At 45.1% G+C, this 19,627-nt stretch overlaps 1 protein-coding gene across 1 annotated transcript in view; it reads right to left on the bottom strand.

The window, feature by feature from the left end:
- Positions 1–19,627, bottom strand: part of LOC146861089 (aryl hydrocarbon receptor-like) — an 867,902-nt gene that overhangs the window by 540,330 nt on the left and 307,945 nt on the right. The window lies entirely within an intron of this gene.

Raw genomic sequence — 19,627 nt, 5'->3', positions numbered from 1 at the left:
TTGAGGAGGGTGGATTCTGGGTGTTGGTCGTTGTCGAGTTTCTCTCATGAGTTGATACTCCTGAAATAAAGGAGGAGGAGAAGGTTCCATATTTCTGCTTGGCTCTGCCGGCGTTGTACTTTGTTCGCCTTCCGATGTTTCTACTTCCGATTCTGAAGTGTCTGTGTTACCACTTCTGATCGTGCCTTGTTGGTTTAATTTTCTCCTGGGTCCGTCAAACTTTCTAGCAAAAGTAAGAACACGCCCTGTAGCGTAGTCTTGTTCGTCTCTTAGGAACTTAGTTTGTTTACGCTTTCGGATAATGGACTCATAGTCTTTGAGGCGTTTAATCATAGCGTTCTTTAATTCTTCTGCTTGTTTGACATCTTTTTCCTTAGCAATTAAGTCTTCCAGTCTTTTGATTTCCACCAGGAGTTTATCTCGGTCACTCCAAGCATACTTTATAAGGATCCTGACCATTCCCTTGGCAGATTCCGTAGTGTGTTCTGCCCATTCTTTTAAAAGAGCTGGATCGGGATGCTCATATGAGGGAACAGTGAAGATACGGAGACCTCTCGGAATTCTGCCATAGTCTATGTATCTTTGCAGTGAGGTCCCTTCCCACCATTTTCGTAATTCTCTTTCCTGAACTTTCTCCAAGGTTTGATACAATATAACCAGGTTACTTTCTGAGGATGTTTGAATAGTGTCGCCTTTAGCCTGTATATTGCTAGCGCCAATTCCTGTTTTAAATATGTCAGCAGCCGCTTCCTCTCTCTCAGTAAGGCTTGACATCTTGTTGATTACTGGTGTCCAAATTACAACGGAACTGTTCGGGGAGGAGGGAACTTGCTAACTCTATGATCCCTATTGCTTTGCAGGACTGAGGCTTATTGTTTGGCTCGGAGCACAAAAGAAGAAACGGAGATCACTCACCACGATGACAAGCACTCACGGCAGCCGAAGAAGCCTCCGGTTCGTGGTGCGGTCCGGTGGCGGAAATCGTCCAACTTCCTGCAGAGTCCGAAATTTTCTATTACGGGTGCCGCATTATCCTACGGCATTGTCGCTTCTTCCCGGTAAGCCTCGGGGCTGGCAGCCATATCAATTTCTTCAACAGCACTTCATCGCCGCCGCTCCGTCTCTGTCCTGGGTGCCTTCTTCCGGCGGTGGTGAGCCGCCAAAACACGAAACAACCAACACGTAAAACGTGTAAAGCGAAGAGCACTCGAAGCAAAATCCAGGGACAATGTTTCTTAAAGCATGGATGCTTTATTCAGCAAGTTCCCCCCCGTAATTGCCCCGAAACGCTGACAGACGCGTTTCGCTGACTGGCTTTTTCAATGTCAGTTTCCTTTGCATACAACGGGCACATTTAAACTTGAATCGCATGTCACATGACAAAAATATTGGCATAGAAGATGGACTAGCAGCGACATTGTTCGTAAATTCATGGCGGCCATCTTATAACGACAAATATAACCAAGTAAAGTGCCTTACATTCATGCAAACAATACATATAAGAGTTAAAATTAAAATTAAAAGTTGGACGACAGTGCAGTGTGGCAAATAACTCTTTTTGTGTTTTTACGTCAAAGAGATTTAGGGAGAGACACGTAAATGCAGAATGGCAATATTCCAAGCACATATATATTGCCATATATAGACTTCGATGTGTTCTCAATACATCTGAACACCTTATATGTTGCTTCAGATTAGTGTCAAGGGGGGCAAAGAGACAAACAAATAACAGTATTATTATTCTCAATTTATAAACATAATTCATCTGTGTCTCATGTTACCAATAAGCCCCCCCTCTCGGGCATCTCATCCGTTTTGCCTAGTCATCTGCTTATATGTGACAAAAAAAAAAATATATATATATATATATATATATATATATATTAATGCTTGCTTTCCACCTCTCTGCGAAGCACTCTCGGACGGGTGCCTGTATGCGGCAGTGAACTCCGCAATTTATTGCGGCTCCTTATTCTTTGTGTTAGAAAGAAAACAGCACTCGCAGGGAAGATATTTAATTCTCCAGCAGCAAACGCGTTTCGGCGGTCTGCCTTCCTCGGTGTTACTGGCACACCTGAAGAAAAAGGAACCACTATATATATGTATATATATATATATATATATACATATATATATATACGTCTCAAACACGTAATGGCGGGTAACCCACAAAAGAAAGTATACGCACAATAACTGTGGTCTGTGATCATTATTCCTCATTCAGGAGGATCAAGCAACGAAGATTGTGATATATATATATATATATATATATATATATATATATATATTCAAACAAAGATTCACCGCACTCCAGAATATGATAATTTTCAACTAAGCTTATTTATTTAAGCATAAATTCCACCACCAAACACCACCCACCAACGTTTCGAACAAGAAATGTTCTTTTTCATGGTTAAGTGAGTCCGTTTTTAGTTTCACCCTTATATAGTGTTCATTATTTACCATTGCAAAGCATTCTGGTATCAGTAGTTTTTCTATTAGAGTCACACTTTTTTTCATTTTTCAGAATACAATTAAGCTTTATATATGGCACTGTTTGTATGCATAGTCCCCAATTTGTACTTTATTAGATGAATACTAATCACTATTTAGTGGTTAGTTTATTTCTGTCTCAACAGATCGTCTGTTCGTCAGATGGTGGATTAAGGTCTAGTACCTAAGTGGTATAATTTGCAATACAAGCTTTAAATATACTCTCATCTTTTTCAAAAGATCATTACAAAAGGTGAGTTAAGCAGTTTATGTATCGGGTTTAGTACCCATACTAATTTGTGCCATATCATTTACAGCTTCGTTGAAAATTATCGTATTCTGGAGTGCGGTGAATCTTTGTTTGAATAATTGACCTTGAGGGTTCGTCTGACCTCGACATCGGCACCCGCTAGAAATGAGCGCACCAGCTACAGACTGTTTGCTGTGATATATATATATATATATATATACACACACACACACACACACACACACACATATATTCACTGAAAAAACAAAGGTTAAAGTATCTGTCGAGTGATAAAAATAATTGTTTCTGTTTGAAAATAAAACCTTAGAAATTCACTGAAAAAAACAAAGGCTAAATTGATGGTATAGTTAGGTGAATATGTCAGTGAAAACATTAACATTTTGAGCTAAAAAAAACACAGAAATTCACCAGTTATAGTTAGCAGAGCTAACTGTAACTTGCGCCTCCACCATGCAGTGCCTATTACCTCACATACAACATCGCTCATAGCATGCTCTATAACATCATTTATGATATCATTGATGACATCTCCAACAACATTATTGATGACATCACTGATGACATCACTGCTGGCATCATCCAATGATTTATTTTATAGTTTACATAGTGGTGGGTAACTACCACATTACCTTTCTACCTAATTTTGTACAGCCTGTGTCCAGCTAATGGGTGTGATTACAATCCCCATGTGCTCCTAATGCATCATAGGTGTGCAGAGAGATTGAAGATGTTATAAATCTTTCTGTTGAAGAGTAACTCTGTGTGCAGACGACAGTTGACAAACTGAGTGCAGTATGTTCCACACAAGTTTTTTGGTTCTTCAGAAAAGGTTTCCAACAGAGCAAAGATTATACACACTTCAAACGAAGTGCCTCATTTACAATGATTTGGCGCGATACACTTGCCCAGGGGAGGAGTACAGTTCTATCACATTTCCAGGTTTAAAGATCCTTGTAAATCTGGGAATGCTGCAAAACCCATGGGCGCTGCATAGGAAGACCCACCACAAGACCCTTGGAATGCCTCTTTGATGCAGTGTAAGTTAACGCCGCAACTTGCGCTGCGTTGCCTTACACCATATCTACGAGGCCATGAAAAGCCATAGAAAATGGCTTTGCGTGGCCTCGTAGATATGGGTCTGAACTCTGCGCCACCAGAGCATCATATAAAGTGATGCACCGGCAGCACAAGGGGCTTGTAAATACGCCCCCAAATATTGGAAGCAGCCTTGAGTTGAAATCCGGGCCGGGGGAGGCGAAGGCGGACCCATTAGGGGCCGGCCCAAACAACGGCCGGAGGCGGGAAGCCCCACCCCCGCAAAGTTAAATAGCCCACTCAAAAGGGGCCGACCAGGATTGGGAACCCCACCAATCCGGGGGCGAGCGGTTGAGGTGAGGGGGGTTAAATAAGGGAGCAACAGGCCCAGAGAGGCACATACCCCCCTCCTCGCAGGATAGAAGAAGGAATCGCGGAGTCTCATTGGAATCGCCTCCCATGGGTGCAGATTACACGTGGCAAGGAATAACCGGGAAGAAGAACGGTTAACCAGAGGACTGGACCAGGGCCCGGACCCGAAAGAGCGTCATCGGCGAGTTGGAGCGGAGCAAGCGCGGAAGGGTGCCAGAGAGTGCGGGCGGCGATCAGCAAAGGTCAAGACGTACGGGCACATGCAGCCAACACGGCAGTGCCTTCGGTGAGCAGGAGCCCCGGCCAGGGGTCACGAGGACCAGCCACGCATTTCAAGGAAGGGTCGGTGCGGGCGGCGGTGCCCCCGATACGGCGGAGGAGAGATGAACTGAGGTGAGCTTGGGGCGTGAGCCAGACAGCGGACAGGGTGGGGGCGCAACATAGCCAACAGTCTTAGTCTACCGCAATTAGCAATCTTACACCTTTCTAACGTTGTTCAAAGGGCAAGAAGTAAATGAAAAGGAACGTATAACACACTTAGTTTCAAAGTAGTGAAGTAAAATTTTGTAGCTCTACTGCTGGGTCGCCGGCCCTGTGGCTAAAAGGAGTGTTCGCGCCGCTGCTGCCCGCTCCTGACCCGGATGCTGACGTGTTTCCTCATTCAAAAAGGCCACACGCACAGGGGGCGCGGCTGTCCGGGGCTCCCGTATCCACGTCCCGATGCCCGGCTTGGAGGCAGTCAGCTGTGCTCTTCATGCAAACATAATAAACAACAAAATGCCAATACTGATAACTTCTTCTACCTTATTTGTTGACACGTCACAATGAACCAAACAAAGTGACCACTAGAACTTTTTCTTCTCAGTTTTTGAATCTATCAAAATTTATTAAACCACAAAATCAATTTAATGGGTTATTCAAAATCGTTACAATAGTTTTACATATCAAATAAGTCCCACACATCACTATTAGACAACTCTCTCATACTAACAGTCATACCTTGGACACATTTCCTGATTTGATTCACACTCAATATTCCAACTTTCTCTCATTCACTCCAGCAGCCAAACAACCATTTTTCCTTTCACACCCCCAAACCATACCAAAAACAGCAATTTCTTACACAAAAAACAAGATTTTTTAGAAAAAAACACGACCTAAGGTGCATGAATTTCATAGTAACTACCAGAATCACAAATAATTCCAACATATATAAACACTCAATAGGTCAAAAAAAGACAGGTTGATGCGTTTCGAACACCCCAGTCCAATTATTGGTGTTCTCCTCAGGACCAACAAGCTTGATTTCTTTAAATAGATCAGCCAATCTCTTTATCTGCTGGAAGTATGACTCATTCTTCGTAGCGATACAAGGCGCAATATATATTGAAGCCAGAAAAGTTATACGAAGACGGCTTGCACAAAAAGTGTAACAGCCCGAGACAACTACTTGTCACAATCCTCTATACGAGAACTCTTTAAACACTCCCTTTCACGGTAGACGGCCCATTAGGTTACACATCTACTCTTATTTACGCAGGGGAGTGGGCTCTTCACTATTCTCTGTATTCAAAGACCGGCAGGACACCACGGGCGACCACTTCATGCAAACATGGCGGGCCATTACCTAGTAAAGTTAGAATTCTTACAGCCAGAATGGCATTTTCAGACGGCTTGGGGTATTCGCAACCGGAGCCAGTGTAAAGCGCCTTCAGCATTAAATACAGTTTTGCACCTGTGTCAACCGAATCCGGGTGAATGAGAAGCAGGGCAGGCGAGGCGATGCGGGGAGAGAGGGGAATTCCGGGGACAGCAACCCACATTGTGTCGATAAAGGGGGGAGGCATTCAGGGCCATAAGCCCAGTTTTTTAGGTCTCGCCTAGCTATTGCGTAGCAATCGCAATGCGAGACTCTAGTAAGGGGCTCCCAAAAGTGCTCCCAAAAGTGGATTGCATGGCGAGCACGCGCACAATCACGTGCATCGTGCCGCCATGCAATCCACTTTTGGGGAAGCGCTTCAGCCCACTGGAGCGTGCACTGGCGACGGGTGTGCGGTTACACGCACAATGACGAGCAGAGGCGCCATATGGCTTTCCTCTCTCGTCATGGTGCGCGCACATCGCACACCACTCGCCAGCCAGCCTGCTTTCACTTTTGCGCCTCAGTCAGTTTGCTGAATTCTGCACTGGTCAACAAAAACCTTTCCCTTGTATGGTAGGTTTCTGCCTGCTGCCATGGCAACCGCCTACGTGTGTCCCAGCTGCTCCTCGACAAGTCAGCTTCTCTATTTGATACCCCACTTTGTAACTTGTTGGTCATTGCTTCGGACCTATCTCATGACCTGAAACATCTCCTTCCCACAGCGCTGCGTCCTATTGCAGATGAGATGAGCGAATGCCTTTTGGTTGTAGCAACGTTTTTTTTTTAAACCTGCGCTCGTTCCTTTTACCCACCATTCAATCGTGTTTTATCCTTTTTCCCTCCCCCTCTTTGAATTCATAATGAATTCCCTTCTGTGCCGCAAGGCGATAAAGCAATTACATTTTTACAATGCGTCGTTTAATTCCTTAACCAGGAGCCCTTCTTCTAGCCTTGTACCCTCTCTGTTTCAATTCCTCGTTTATAACATTTCACAAATTGAGAAATTAACCTTCATTGCGGGTTCTACCCTTCAATGGGGCTGTGGGCTTTGATGCCGGGTAAGCTTTTTTGGCGCGCAAATGTGGCACGGCTTACTAATGACGGACACCTCCCGCGACGCCGCTTGCGTGTGAATGGCACTGTGTTTGCATGTAAATGACTGTCAGCTTCTTCAAAATATCATTACGGTCCCGTGTTGACTGTTACTGAATGGCTTCATAAGGGATTACTCCGATCTCCGTTGAAGTAATTACTTGGCTTCTCATAGGACACAAGATGGCTGATGGTCTTTTTAATATCTGCACGGATAGGGTGGAGCTGGGATAGCTCATTCCCAAGGCGTCAGTGGGCGCATCATTACCTCTAAGTTTCACTTTCACATCAGAACTTTAGTGTGAGCCGTCAATACCTCTCGCTGGAATGAACACATGCTGCTGTAACTAAACAAGCATTGGCATAGCCAATAGGTCTCGCATTTGGGACCTTATAAGTTTTTAGCTATGCAATAGTTGATGTTATTGCACCAAGGATATTGTGCTGCATAACTAAATACTTATAAGGTCCCAAAAGTGAGACCTATTGGCTATGCCAATGCTTGTTTAAACATCACGCCAGCTTCATCATTCAGGTAGAGATCGCAAAGTGGGAGAGCATGGTAGAGTCCTGCAGGGCGGGAGTCCTGCAAGGAAACTCAACATCCGGTGATTCTGGGCACACCATTTATTCTCTCCGGGGCCGATAAGAAGGAATGTCCCCTTGCAGAACATAAGCAGGCCCCGTATAAAGCGCACGTGGAGGAGTGTGGCTCAATGGTTAGAGTGGCAGACCCTGAAGCAGAGTTCTGGCCAGGGACCAGGGTTCGATTCCCGCCTCGGCGGGGCTCAGGCTCAATTTCCTCGGACCTGTCTATTCTCGCCTCGGTGCCTATTCTAATCATGGGTCCCACGCTGCAACTCTGGGCAATAGCTTGCTTAGCCTCCACACCGGCCCCAACAGCGCTAAGGATGCCTGGCTTCACCCTGGGGGTGCCCAGGAGTGGACACTTCACAGGGAAAGCCAGGAGGGGTTCCACAGCGGTATGAGTATCAGCGCCAGGAAACCGCAAAGGCGACACCGCAAGGTGGCCGTCTGGTGACAGTGCGCTCTATAAGTACCTTGACATTTACATTTACGCAGTTTGAAAGATATTATTGTCCGGGTTTCAAGTGTTTCATGCATCATAGCCTACAAGCTGCGCCGCTGTAAAACAGCAAAAAATAGTAGCTGGGAATCAACAGCAATTGTAAAACAATTTAATTTCACAGTTTAACCACGGAGAAATAATCTCCTTAGTACTGAGGACGACTGTCCCACTTTGTGAGACTGTGTCAGGAGCTTTAAAGGAATTTCGGTGAGGTTAGTCGTTAATTTGCAGATGTCCGAAGCTGAAAGTTTAACTTTTTGAAAGGTGTTGCAACTTTAAATATGCAAATAGCCTTAAAAGGTGTGGAATTTCAAGCTAAATGTTGTTACTCTACGCATTTAGGACGGAGTGGCATATAAATAAAAAATGCATTCCTTATTAAAGTGGGTAATAGGCAGGGCTGTTTCTCCTCTTTATCATAGAGGACAAAATTATCCAGCCGCCATTATTATTAATGCGGGCGCGAGTGTGAGAAAGTGCCATCTTTCTTGCATGGTATGCCCCCACTTTTTGCTGAATTGCTGAATGTACTTTGACTAAGTGTGCCCTGGACTCCTGCCAATCAGGTGCCCAGAGCCTATGTTCCTTCCCTAAAACACAAAACACAAATTGGCAAACCCTGGCCACATGTCAGCCCCTGGTAAATGGTACCCTAGGTACCCAGGGCCTTGTGACCAGGGAAGGCCTCTAAGGGCTGCAGCAATCATTGTGCCACCCTTAGAGGCCCTGTACCCTTACACACAAACACTGCCCTTGCAGGCTGGGTGTCTGGGTACAAGACAAAACAAAGAGTCAATATGGCACACATCCCTGTGTGCCATGCCCACCACCTACACTGCCATGGCATACATCAGCCACCCCTCTAGCTGGGTGCCCTATGCCAGTGGTGTGGGCACAGGAGCAGGAGCCCTGTGCCCCTACAGTACCCAGGTCCATTACTGGGCATTTTAAGTGCAGTGCTGCCATTTAAGAGTACTTGGTGCTGAGAGCTTGTCAAACACGAACTCCACTGATGCCAGTGTGGGATTTAATGTACCAAGCACCCCAGAGGGCATCTTAGAGATGCCCCCTAAAACCCAACCTGCAATCCACGTCTGTTCTGAGGCTGCCTAAGCTGCAACACAGCAGATATGTTGCTGGGCCCCTGGGTAGGAGCACCCCTGCTCTCCTGGGTCTGCAACAATGCATATCCTGGGCGAGGTGCTAAATCTCCTCCCCCAGGATGGGCAGGGGGAAGCTTCAAAGGCATGCCGTCTCTGTGAGCTTCCCCAGGCTACTGCATCCCCCACTCTGGCGGGACGCTTGGCCGGAAACCCCAAATAAGGACAGGGGATGTGCCAGCCTGCCAACCCCACCCCTCAGGTGGGGGAGGCGAGGTGAAGCACATCTCCGGGCTCTCGCCATCTTGAAGATGGGAAGCTCTGCCCAATCAGGATTAGGCTACTGCCCCCCTCCCACAGGAGAGAGGCAGGATAGGGGGTGCACCCACCCCAGGACAGGGACCCATTGGTCCCTGCCCTTCACCTACCTGTAACGCCCCTAAATCTAGTATTTAGGGGCACCCTGAACCTTCCGTCTCCAGATTCCAGATTCCAAAATCCGAAGAAGAGCTAGAAGAAAGAAGACCTGCCCTGCAGCTGCTAAGAAGAGGAAGACACCAACTGCTTTGGCCCCAGCCCTACCGGCCTGTCGAACCTCGAACCTGCTCCTGCTCCAACCTGGCATCTCTTGTGGCCAGCAACCTCACAAACCCCGGAGGACCTGGCTACCTTTTGACTCTAAACCCCTGGGACTCCTATGAGTAGAGGCTCTACTCAAAATCTACTTCTAATCCCTGGCAGCAGCCCGGAACCGCGAACCCTTCACACTCTGCTCCCGCCAAGCCTGGCCTGTGCTGGAGTGAATAAAGACCACGAGGACGACCCCACGGCGACTGTGACATCGAGTCTGGCACCCAAGGACCTCCCTCGACACTCCTGAAGAAGCCTGCAGCCTCAGAACCAGGTGCCCCCCCAACCGTGATCAACAGAGGGTAAGATTTCCCGACACTAAAAGGCACCCCTGCACCCGGTGCACCGCGGCCCCCTGTGCCCAATCCCGGGGAATCTACCTATCCTCCAACTACCCAACTTACCTCTCGAAGTGGTGATGGCACCTGAAGAATCTTCGTCCCCGAGCTTGCAGTCTTTTTCTAAACCGGAGCTTTCCCATTGAAATCAATTGAGCGCCCAAAGGCTCAAAAGCACCCTGCACCCAGCAGCCCGAGTGGCCCTGGCAGTACAACCTCTATACCTATCTACTTCCCCACTTGCCCTGAGTAAGTGACCAGGAGCCCAGCTCCCACAGCCGCGTAACCTGCTAATCAGCAGCCACCAACCAAGGCCCCCCTACCTCTCATAGGATAACATTGGGCCTAACTCTCTCTGCACCCGGCTGCCTGAGGGTGAACCAACTGTACCTACCTGACACTGGGATACCCCTGAGTCTATGCCCAGAACCTTAACTCTGCCAGTCGAGTACTTACCTTTAAACCGATAACTCAATTTTCTCCATAGGGTAACATTGACTGTTTTTTTCCTGAAATTTCTTCTAAGTGTGGGCTTTTCAAAACTTAAAATATTCACCAAAAATCAGCCGAGTAACGAAAACGAAAATACTCACCTGCTATTAGGTGAGCTCGCAGTGCTGGATCTTGGTGCCCAGCACTGACTCTGAAAAATACGTACAACTGTACTTACAGTAACCCAATTTTCTCCCATAGGAAATTATTGACTGTTTTTCTGTGAAATTTCTTCTGTCAATTTCTGCAAACTTTAAATATTCTTTAAAAATCGTATAATTTCTGAAAACGTAATTACTTACCTGTTTTGGATAAAGGTCCCAGTACTGAGTCTAGGCACCCAGTACTGGATGACAAAAGTAACGAGAACATACTATACCTGCAACTTGAATTTTCTGCCATAGGGAATCATTGACTGTTTTCTATGAAATATTTTCTAAGTGTCAACTTGTAAAATAGCAAAATATTGTCTAAAAATCATCACAGTAATTAAGTTGACTTTTATCACTTGATTCCAAGTACTGACCCAGGGCTGAATCCAGGATCCAGTCCTGGAAATCCAAAAGTAATCCTAAAAGTAATCTGTTGCAAATAACTTGAAATTTCCATTGAACTCAATGCATTATTGTGTTTAAAATTGTGTTGCCTATTGCAACCGCTTGTAACTTTCTACAAAAGTCAATTGCATATTGCAAAAGTATTTATATAAAGCATCTCATTCTGAGAAAGTATATTTTAATACCTATTGTTGGTTCTAAAATAAAACAAGCATATATTTTTTATATATAAACCATTGGCCTAGAGTTCAGTTATTGAGTGTGTGAGACCATTTGCTGACTGAGTGTGTGCAACAAATGCTTTACACTGTCCTCTGATACTGCCTTACTGCTCGACCAAGCTACCACTTTAGAGAGTAAGGTTATATCTAACTTTAGCCTCTGCCAAACCTCTGGGGACTGTGGACTCTGTACACCCTGCACCTATTTGGGAACAGTATATACAGAGCCACTTTCTCACAGCGAGTCGAAGCCTAATTGAAAATGCCTGAGAGGGGAAGCACACGCACGGCTCTGATGGGGCCGTTTCATGAAGGATAGCCAATGAAAAAGAAATCAAAACGAGCGTGCCCATAAGCAGAAACAAGGGAAAACTCCCACGCACAACGCCACTGGTTAAGGTGATGTGGGTATATTTAGCTCAGAGGGCAATGTAAAGGAATTACTCGTACCAGGGTTAGATGCCTCACTAAAGGGGTCGGCATATGCAAATAAAGCAACCAGTATATATTCAGAAGGCGACATTATTCGGCTCTTATACACGGAGCATAACCGCACACAAAGTAGGTTGGATGATTCTTTTTGCTTTCAAAAGAAAAGGTTCGTAAAAAATCCCGTAAAGTTTCAGGTACCCCTTTCTGTGCAGCATCATGTAATGACAAAGGCGCACGCTGCCACAGGAGATACTGGCACTGATCTGCAAATATTTGCAGCACAGCATAGAGCATTCTGGAAGAACTATGCATGGGGGCATATTGCTAAAACTTTAAAACGTGGTACACATTTTATACTGGAACCACTGGCAGTAGTGTAGTCAGTGAGGTTTAGCAAGTTCTGGTCAGACAAGAAAACCCTTGGTCGACGAAGCGGAAAGCCTTGTCTTTCAGTGGGTTTCAATCTTTGTTGCATCCTCGAGCGTCGCGTCAAGCATGTTTCAGCAAACTTGCGTGGGATGCGGGGTCAACCACCCCGCCATCCATTGTAAGCAGGGCCCAGGGGTGTGAGCTCACGAAGAAAATTGGGCAGCGGGGGCTGGCGGACCTAGGTGGAAGGGGGGGGAACTCCCTCCGATCGTGAAACCGTAGGGAGCGTGGCGTAAGGAGCACAAGAAAAGTAGAAAATGAGAGAAATACTAAAAGGTAGAAGAAAGGCTCACGCAGGTCCTTGGGATGCCTCACAGCAGGGGCACTGAGGGAGCCTAGGGCGGCCTACAGCCATGGAAAGAGTAGATGTGATGCTCCCGCAGGACCCTTGGGATGCCTCACGGCTGGGGTACCGTTGGAGCAAAAATGGAAGGACTCAGCCTCATGATAGAGTAGATGCTCAACCAAGGTCCTTGGGATTCCACACGGCAGGGACGCCGGGTAGCAGGGAGGGCCCACGAAAGGGCAGGGCAAGCGGGCCGGCACTTGCAGTCCACGCAGGTCCCAAATCGGTAGCAAGTTGAAGCCTTGTCCCGTGCACAGAGGCCCAGGAAGGTGGCCCCTCCTGTCCCCGGAAGTTGAGGAGGCTGGGTCAACCCAGCAATGAAAAGAATTGCAAAGACAAGGAGGTATATTTGCAGGAATATGAAGAGAGCAATAGGATAAGCAGGACTGTGCAAACGTATAATCATGTTATGTTGTTGAATAATCTGCGACCTTTTTTGGCACCAAAGCATATTGTCAGTGGTTTGATTTGATGTGGTGCATGAGGGACACAGTTGTTGGAGGATACGGAGGGGGAGGGATAACTCGCCTCCTGGAAGGGGTTGAAACCCGGGCCGGGGGAGGCGAAGCCGTACCCATCAGGGTCCGGGCCAAACGTCGGCCGGAGGTGGGAAGACACTCCCCCGCAAAGTTATATAGCCCGCTCAAAAGTGAACGACCAGGATTGGTCGCCCCAGGGCAAGGGGAACCCCCCTCCAATCCAGTGGCGAGCGGTTGAGGCGAGGGGGGGGTAAAAAAGGGGACAACAGGCCAAGAGAGGCACACACCCCCTCCTCGTAGGATAGAAGAAGGAATCCCACCCACCCACAACCGGAGGGAACGGGCGTCGCAGCCTCAAGGGTAGAGGTGAGGCGGAAGGAGCACAAGAAAAGTAGAAAATGAGAGAATTACTAAAAGGTAGAGGAAAGGCTCACGCAGGTCCTTGGGATGCCTCACGGCAGGGGCACTGAGGGAGCCAAGGGCGGCCTACCACCATGGAAAGAGTAGATGTGATGCTCCCGCAGGACCCTTGGGATGTCTCATGGCTGGGGTACCGATGGAGCAAAAATGATAGGACTCAGCCTCATGAAAGAGTAGATGCTCAACCAAGGTCCTTGGGATTCCACACGGTAGGGATCCCGGGTAGCAGGGGGGGCCCACGAAAGGGCAGGGAAAGCGGGACGGCACTTGCAGTCCAGGCAGGTCCCAAATCGGTAGCAAGTTGAAGCCTTCACTTGTGCACAGAGGCCCAGGAAGGTGGCCCCTCCCGTCCCCAGAAGTTGAGGAGGCTGGTTCCACGCAGCAATGAAAAAAATTGCAAAGACAAGGAGGTATATTCACAGGAATATGAAGAGAGCAATAGGATAAGCAAGACTGTGCAAACGTATAATCATGTTATGTTGTTGAATAAACTGCGACCTTTTTTGGCACCAAAGCATATTGTCAGTGGCTTGATTTGATGTGGTGCATGAGGGATGCAGTTGTTGGAGGATAGGGAGGGGGAGGGACAACTCACCTCCTGGAAGGGGTTGAAACCCGGGCCGGGGGTGGCGAAGCCGGACCCTTTAGGGGCCAGGCCAAACGTCGGCCAGAGGCGGGAAGTCCCTCCCCCACAAAGTTAAATAACCCACTCAGGTGAGGCGGAAGGAGCACAAGAAACGTAAAAAATTAGAGAATTACTAAAAGGTATAGGAAAGGCTCACGCAGGTCCTTGGGATGCCTCACGGCAGGGGCACTGAGGGAACCAAGGACGGCCTACTGCCATGGAAAGGGTAGATGTGATGCTCCCGCAGTACCTGAGGGAGAAAAAAATGGAAGGACTCAGCCTCATGATAGATAGAGTAGATGCTCAACCAAGGTCCTTGGTATTCCACACGGCAGGGACGTCGGGGAGCAGGGAGGGCCCACGAAAGGGCAGGGCAAGCGGGCCGGCACTTGCAGTCCAGGCAGGTCCCAAATCGGTAACAAGTTGAAGCCTTGTCCCGTGCACAGAGGCCCAGGAAGGTGGCCCCTCCTGTCCCCGGAAGTTGAGGAGGCTGGTTCCACGCAGCAATGAAAAAAATTGCAAAGACAAGGAGGTATATTCACAGGAATATGAAGAGAGCAATAGGATAAGCAAGACTGTGCAAACGGATAATCATGTTATGTTGTTGAATAAACTGCAACCTTTTTTGGCACCAAAGCATATTGTCAGTGGCTTGATTTGATGTGGTGCATGAGGGATGCAGTTGTTGGAGGATAGGGAGGAGGAGGGACAACTCGCCTCCTGGAAGGGGTTATTAAACAGACTTTTCTCAGAATGACAGTTTCTACCTAACATAGAAGACTGTATGCACCAGCAACAAACCTATGTGCTTCTTTTACTTCAGAAGATGGTCTATCTATAAACTTTTCACCACAGTATGAATGCTGCAAATAGTAAGACCTTTAGCATCTTCAGACATTGGGTATTGTTTAATAAATAATGTCTCTTTGGACATGTTTGGCATAGAGTGAACACTGTTGTTAGTAGATACTTATTAATACTGTCTGCAACTCTTCATAGAGTAAACACTGTTTAAATATCCCACTGTTCTACTGATATCCACTTCATTTCTCACTGCAGGTTGGATGTCTGTGAAGAGTTGTTTATAGTAGGGCTTTAGGTATGTAACAGAAGTTGGATATCTAGACAAACTTGCTTTTCTCTTAACAGATGTATACAGATTGAACACTGTGTGCAGTAGGCATCTATATGTGATGAATTGTTAATTTGAACTCTGCTACCCATGAAGTGCATGGTATAAAGTCAATGTCCCACATAACACAAACTTTCCACACCTAAGGGATTTGTATGTGTGATGGAATTACTGATGCAACATATTATTCTGAGCTATTTTACACCTACTTTCAGACCTCTGATTCTATACACTTTTATAAAGTAAGTTATACAAAAGAAGCTTAAATGATGTCATAAATGATGTCATAGAACATGTCAAGAGCGATGTAATATGTGAGGTCATAAGCAGTGCATAGTAGAGGCACAAATTAGCTCTGCTAACTATAACTGGTGAATTTCTGGTTTTTTTTTAGTTAAAACATTAATGTTGTCACTGACATATTCACCTAACTATAATGTCACTTTAACCGTTGTGTTTTTGTCAATGAATTTCTAGGGTTTGCTTTTTAAACAAAACCAGATCTTTTTTTATCACATCTATCTATTATGGTACTTTAACCTTTTTTTTTTTAAGTGAATTTCTATGGGTTTTTTTAACGCAATAATATTTTATTAGGATACATAAAGTCATCCCGTTGCCCCGCACAGCCTTTGGCCTCAGGCCCTGCAGCGAACCAACCCTGAAGGCCGTACAAAGTGGGCGCGTTGGCCACAGAGCTTTGCCTGCCACCATGTCCTGTAGCCAAACCCACAGCAAGCTGCCAACACCATGCAGTGCACAGCCTTTGGGGTGTGCTGCATACTATTAGCCTTCAGGCCCCTGTGAAATAGCAAAAAGGATTCTTTCTGAACCAAGAGCTAACTTTCTGCCAAATTTGGTATCATTCCGTCCAGTGGTTTGTTCTGTAGTTGTGTCTAAAACCTCTATGGAAATTACAATGGGAAATACACTTTTTTACCCCCCTTGGTCTCGGCCTCCGCTTTATGGATCGACCTGAAACTTTCCATGCATAACTAGAGTCAGGGGACACTTTTTCTGAAAATGTTGTGAAGATATATATATACACACACATATATATGTGCAAGTGTATATATATATATATATATATATATATATATATATATATATATATATATATATATATATATATATATATATATATATACTCGGGGAAGAGGCAGGGGCAGAGGACGAGGCAGAGGGTATGGAAGAGGCAATTTAAAGTCTTTAGAAGCCTCAGGAAAACCCGGAGATCCAAACGAAAAAAGGTATGGTCTCAGAAATCGCACAAAGAAGAACTAGCTATCGAAAACCTAATAGTGAACTTATCAGACTACACACTAACGGAAACCGAACAAAAAATCCTCAATAAAGGCCTATCGTTCTGCCCTGAAAAGCACTTTGATTACACTACCACCAAAATCGACATATACAAATATGTCCGGAAACTAAAACTAGCAAAAATACATGCATCAAAGAAATCGAACATTACACATCCAGGGGATGCAAGTACAGAAATGATTGAAGAAGACCGACTCACAATTGAGGAAATTCCACACCTATTGAGTCTATACGATTTAGCAAATGACACGGAAAGTCCACAAACTACGAACTTAGAGACTCTCAAACTACTTGAAATTGATACTAAACAACACGAACCGAGTGGTTTGAAACAAAAATCTAAATACAGCCCCCAGCTGTCACCAGGCAACAAAATTGACTCTTTCTCTGAAATAATCATGAATGAAATTGACAATATCCAGAAAACACGGAACAATAAAATCAGGGAAAACATTTCGAAAAACGAAAGTCAAGCTATCCAAAACCTGGCAAACAACTCTAGTATAATTATAAAACCGGCTGATAAGGGCGGCAACATCGTAATTCTCAACACTGTGGATTATGTAGAAGAGGCTTACCGTCAACTAAATGACACCGAGAAATATGCCAAGCTCCCTAATAATCCCATGTTTAAAATGCTCCAGGAGATTGATAAAAACTTAAATGAATGGCATGAACAAAACCTACTTAACATCGAGGAAAAGAAATTTCTATTCAAAGAAAATCCAACGATACCAACGATATATTTTCTGCCAAAAATACACAAAACACTAATCAAACCACCAGGGAGACCAATCGTATCCTCTTGTGATTCAATATATGAGAACATTTCCATGTACATTGATCGATATCTTGCACCCCTTGTTAGAAATTTGTCTTCATACATCCAGGACACGAGTGACTTTTTACGTATTTTGGCTAATACGTCTTGGAACCCCAACTATCTCATGGTAACGATAGACGTAGTATCGCTGTATACTTCTATAGAACACTCGATTGGCCTGAATGCTTGTGCCTATTTTCTACGCCAAAAGAGCATACATGAGCTAGAACACTCAGCCATGCTATTGACCATGATTGAAATATGTCTGAAGAACAATATATTCTTGTTTAATCATCAACTGTACCATCAACTGTGTGGATGTGCCATGGGCATTTCCTTCTCGCCAAATTACGCTAATCTCACAATGGGATGGTGGGAGAAGGAAATAGCACGGGGTCCCCAGAACAACACAGCACTTGAGAAAATAATTTTATGAACAAGATATATTGACGATCTGTTTTTAATTTGGAATGGAGATAAAAAAGACTTTATGTCATATTTCAATAGCCTCAATAACAACAACATTGGCCTCTCCTTTACGTGCAATACTAGTCGCCATAGAATTGACTTCCTTGACATATCTGTTTACATTGAAAATGATCAAATTGAGACAACTTTGTTCAGGAAGCAAACAGCCACTAACAGTATCCTACATGCAGATAGCTTTCATCCTAAAGCTCTACTCAGGAGCATTCCATATGGCGAGTTCATCCGCATGAAAAGAAACTGTTCAAAAGATGCAGATGCGCAGGACCAAATTATAGAATGCACGAGGAGACTTCAAAAACGTGGCTACAGGAGAAGAGACTTGGATCAATGCATGAAACGAGTTCAAACCAAGAGTAGAACAGACATTCTGGTCAAAAAACATCCAGAATTGGATCAACCAATCACCGAATATCAACCTGCTCCTCGGCTGATACTCACATACAGCAAAGAATCGTACAAAATCAGACAAATCATCCAAAAATACTGGTCGATATTACAACAGGACCAAGACTTGATGCCAATTATTGGAACAAAACCGTCAATTGCATACAAAAAGGTCCAATCTATCCGAGACCTTACCACTAAGAGCCACTTTCAAGGCACTAAACCCACGCAATCAAATTGGCTCACGCAGCAACAAACAGGATTTAGAAAATGCAACAGTTGCAAAGCGTGTAAAATTGGGAAAAACATGAGGATACTTACCGACCCAGAAGGAAAAACCATCCACATCAAACACAAAATAACTTGCACTACCAAATTTGTTGTTTATGCAATTCAATGCGACTCTGGCATGCTCTACATAGGTAGCACTATATGCATGCTAAAAAAACGCATTTTGGAACATGTGAGAGCAGTCAAAAACAAAGATCTCTCCTACGCTACCGCAAAACACATGCTAGCATGCCAAGAGGGTAACTGGATGAACATGTCATTCTTTGCAATCGATTCTATTGAAACCAATGAGAGGCTGGGCGACCGCCAGAAAAAACTGAGACAACTTGAATCAAAATACATAATCCGACTCCGGACCAAACACCCGAGAGGGATAAACTTGGACGAGGAACTTTATGTACACCTCTAGTTGAACTATTCCAAATAAGGGTTTGTTGCTCACGTACCCATCTTTGCAAACCCCTATCCCTATTTTTGTGTAAACACTTATCAATTTAGTCAGTAGATCTCTTGATGATTTAGAAATCTTAGATACACCGTGCTAACCTAAACTGGCCACTAATGCCGGTCTATTGAATACACCTTTGGTTAATTAATTTGCTGAAATGTTACCATTGGAAATATCCCATAATTGGCTACTATAGAATTGGAACACTTAGTATGCATGCAGAGTAAATACTATGCTTCGATTAGTATCATTTACTTTAATATACATCGTGGAATCTACCCTTATTTAATCGATACTGTCATAATAGTAGACATTTGTCCAAATGCCTTATCGCTGCTTTGGGAAATGGAATTTATTTGACTTTTACTGTTACGAGGTGATCAACCAAAACCACATTTTTTTGAAGAAATGTAAAAAACTACAGCTCCCAGAATTCTATGGGGCGTAATACGTTACATAGGAAATGCTTTAAATTGTAACAGGAAATGGTGTCACCTACCGTGAACAAGGCCGACATGGCTGAAACGCGTCGGTGTAACAGGAGGGAACTCTGTTAAAGAATAAATATTTGCAAGGTTCCTGAGTGCGAGTGTCATTTGTTGCAAAATTGATTCCTGGCTGCTGGCTTGGCCCAACACTCGCACCCGCTGCTGAGCGATCCGTACATAAGCCG

The sequence above is a fragment of the Triturus cristatus genome, chromosome 3_1, assembly GCF_964204655.1.
Source record: "Triturus cristatus chromosome 3_1, aTriCri1.1, whole genome shotgun sequence".
NCBI classification, from domain to species: Eukaryota; Metazoa; Chordata; class Amphibia; order Caudata; family Salamandridae; genus Triturus; species Triturus cristatus.
The sequence above is the reverse complement of the archived record's forward strand: the minus strand, read 5'-3'. Positions and strand labels throughout refer to the sequence as shown.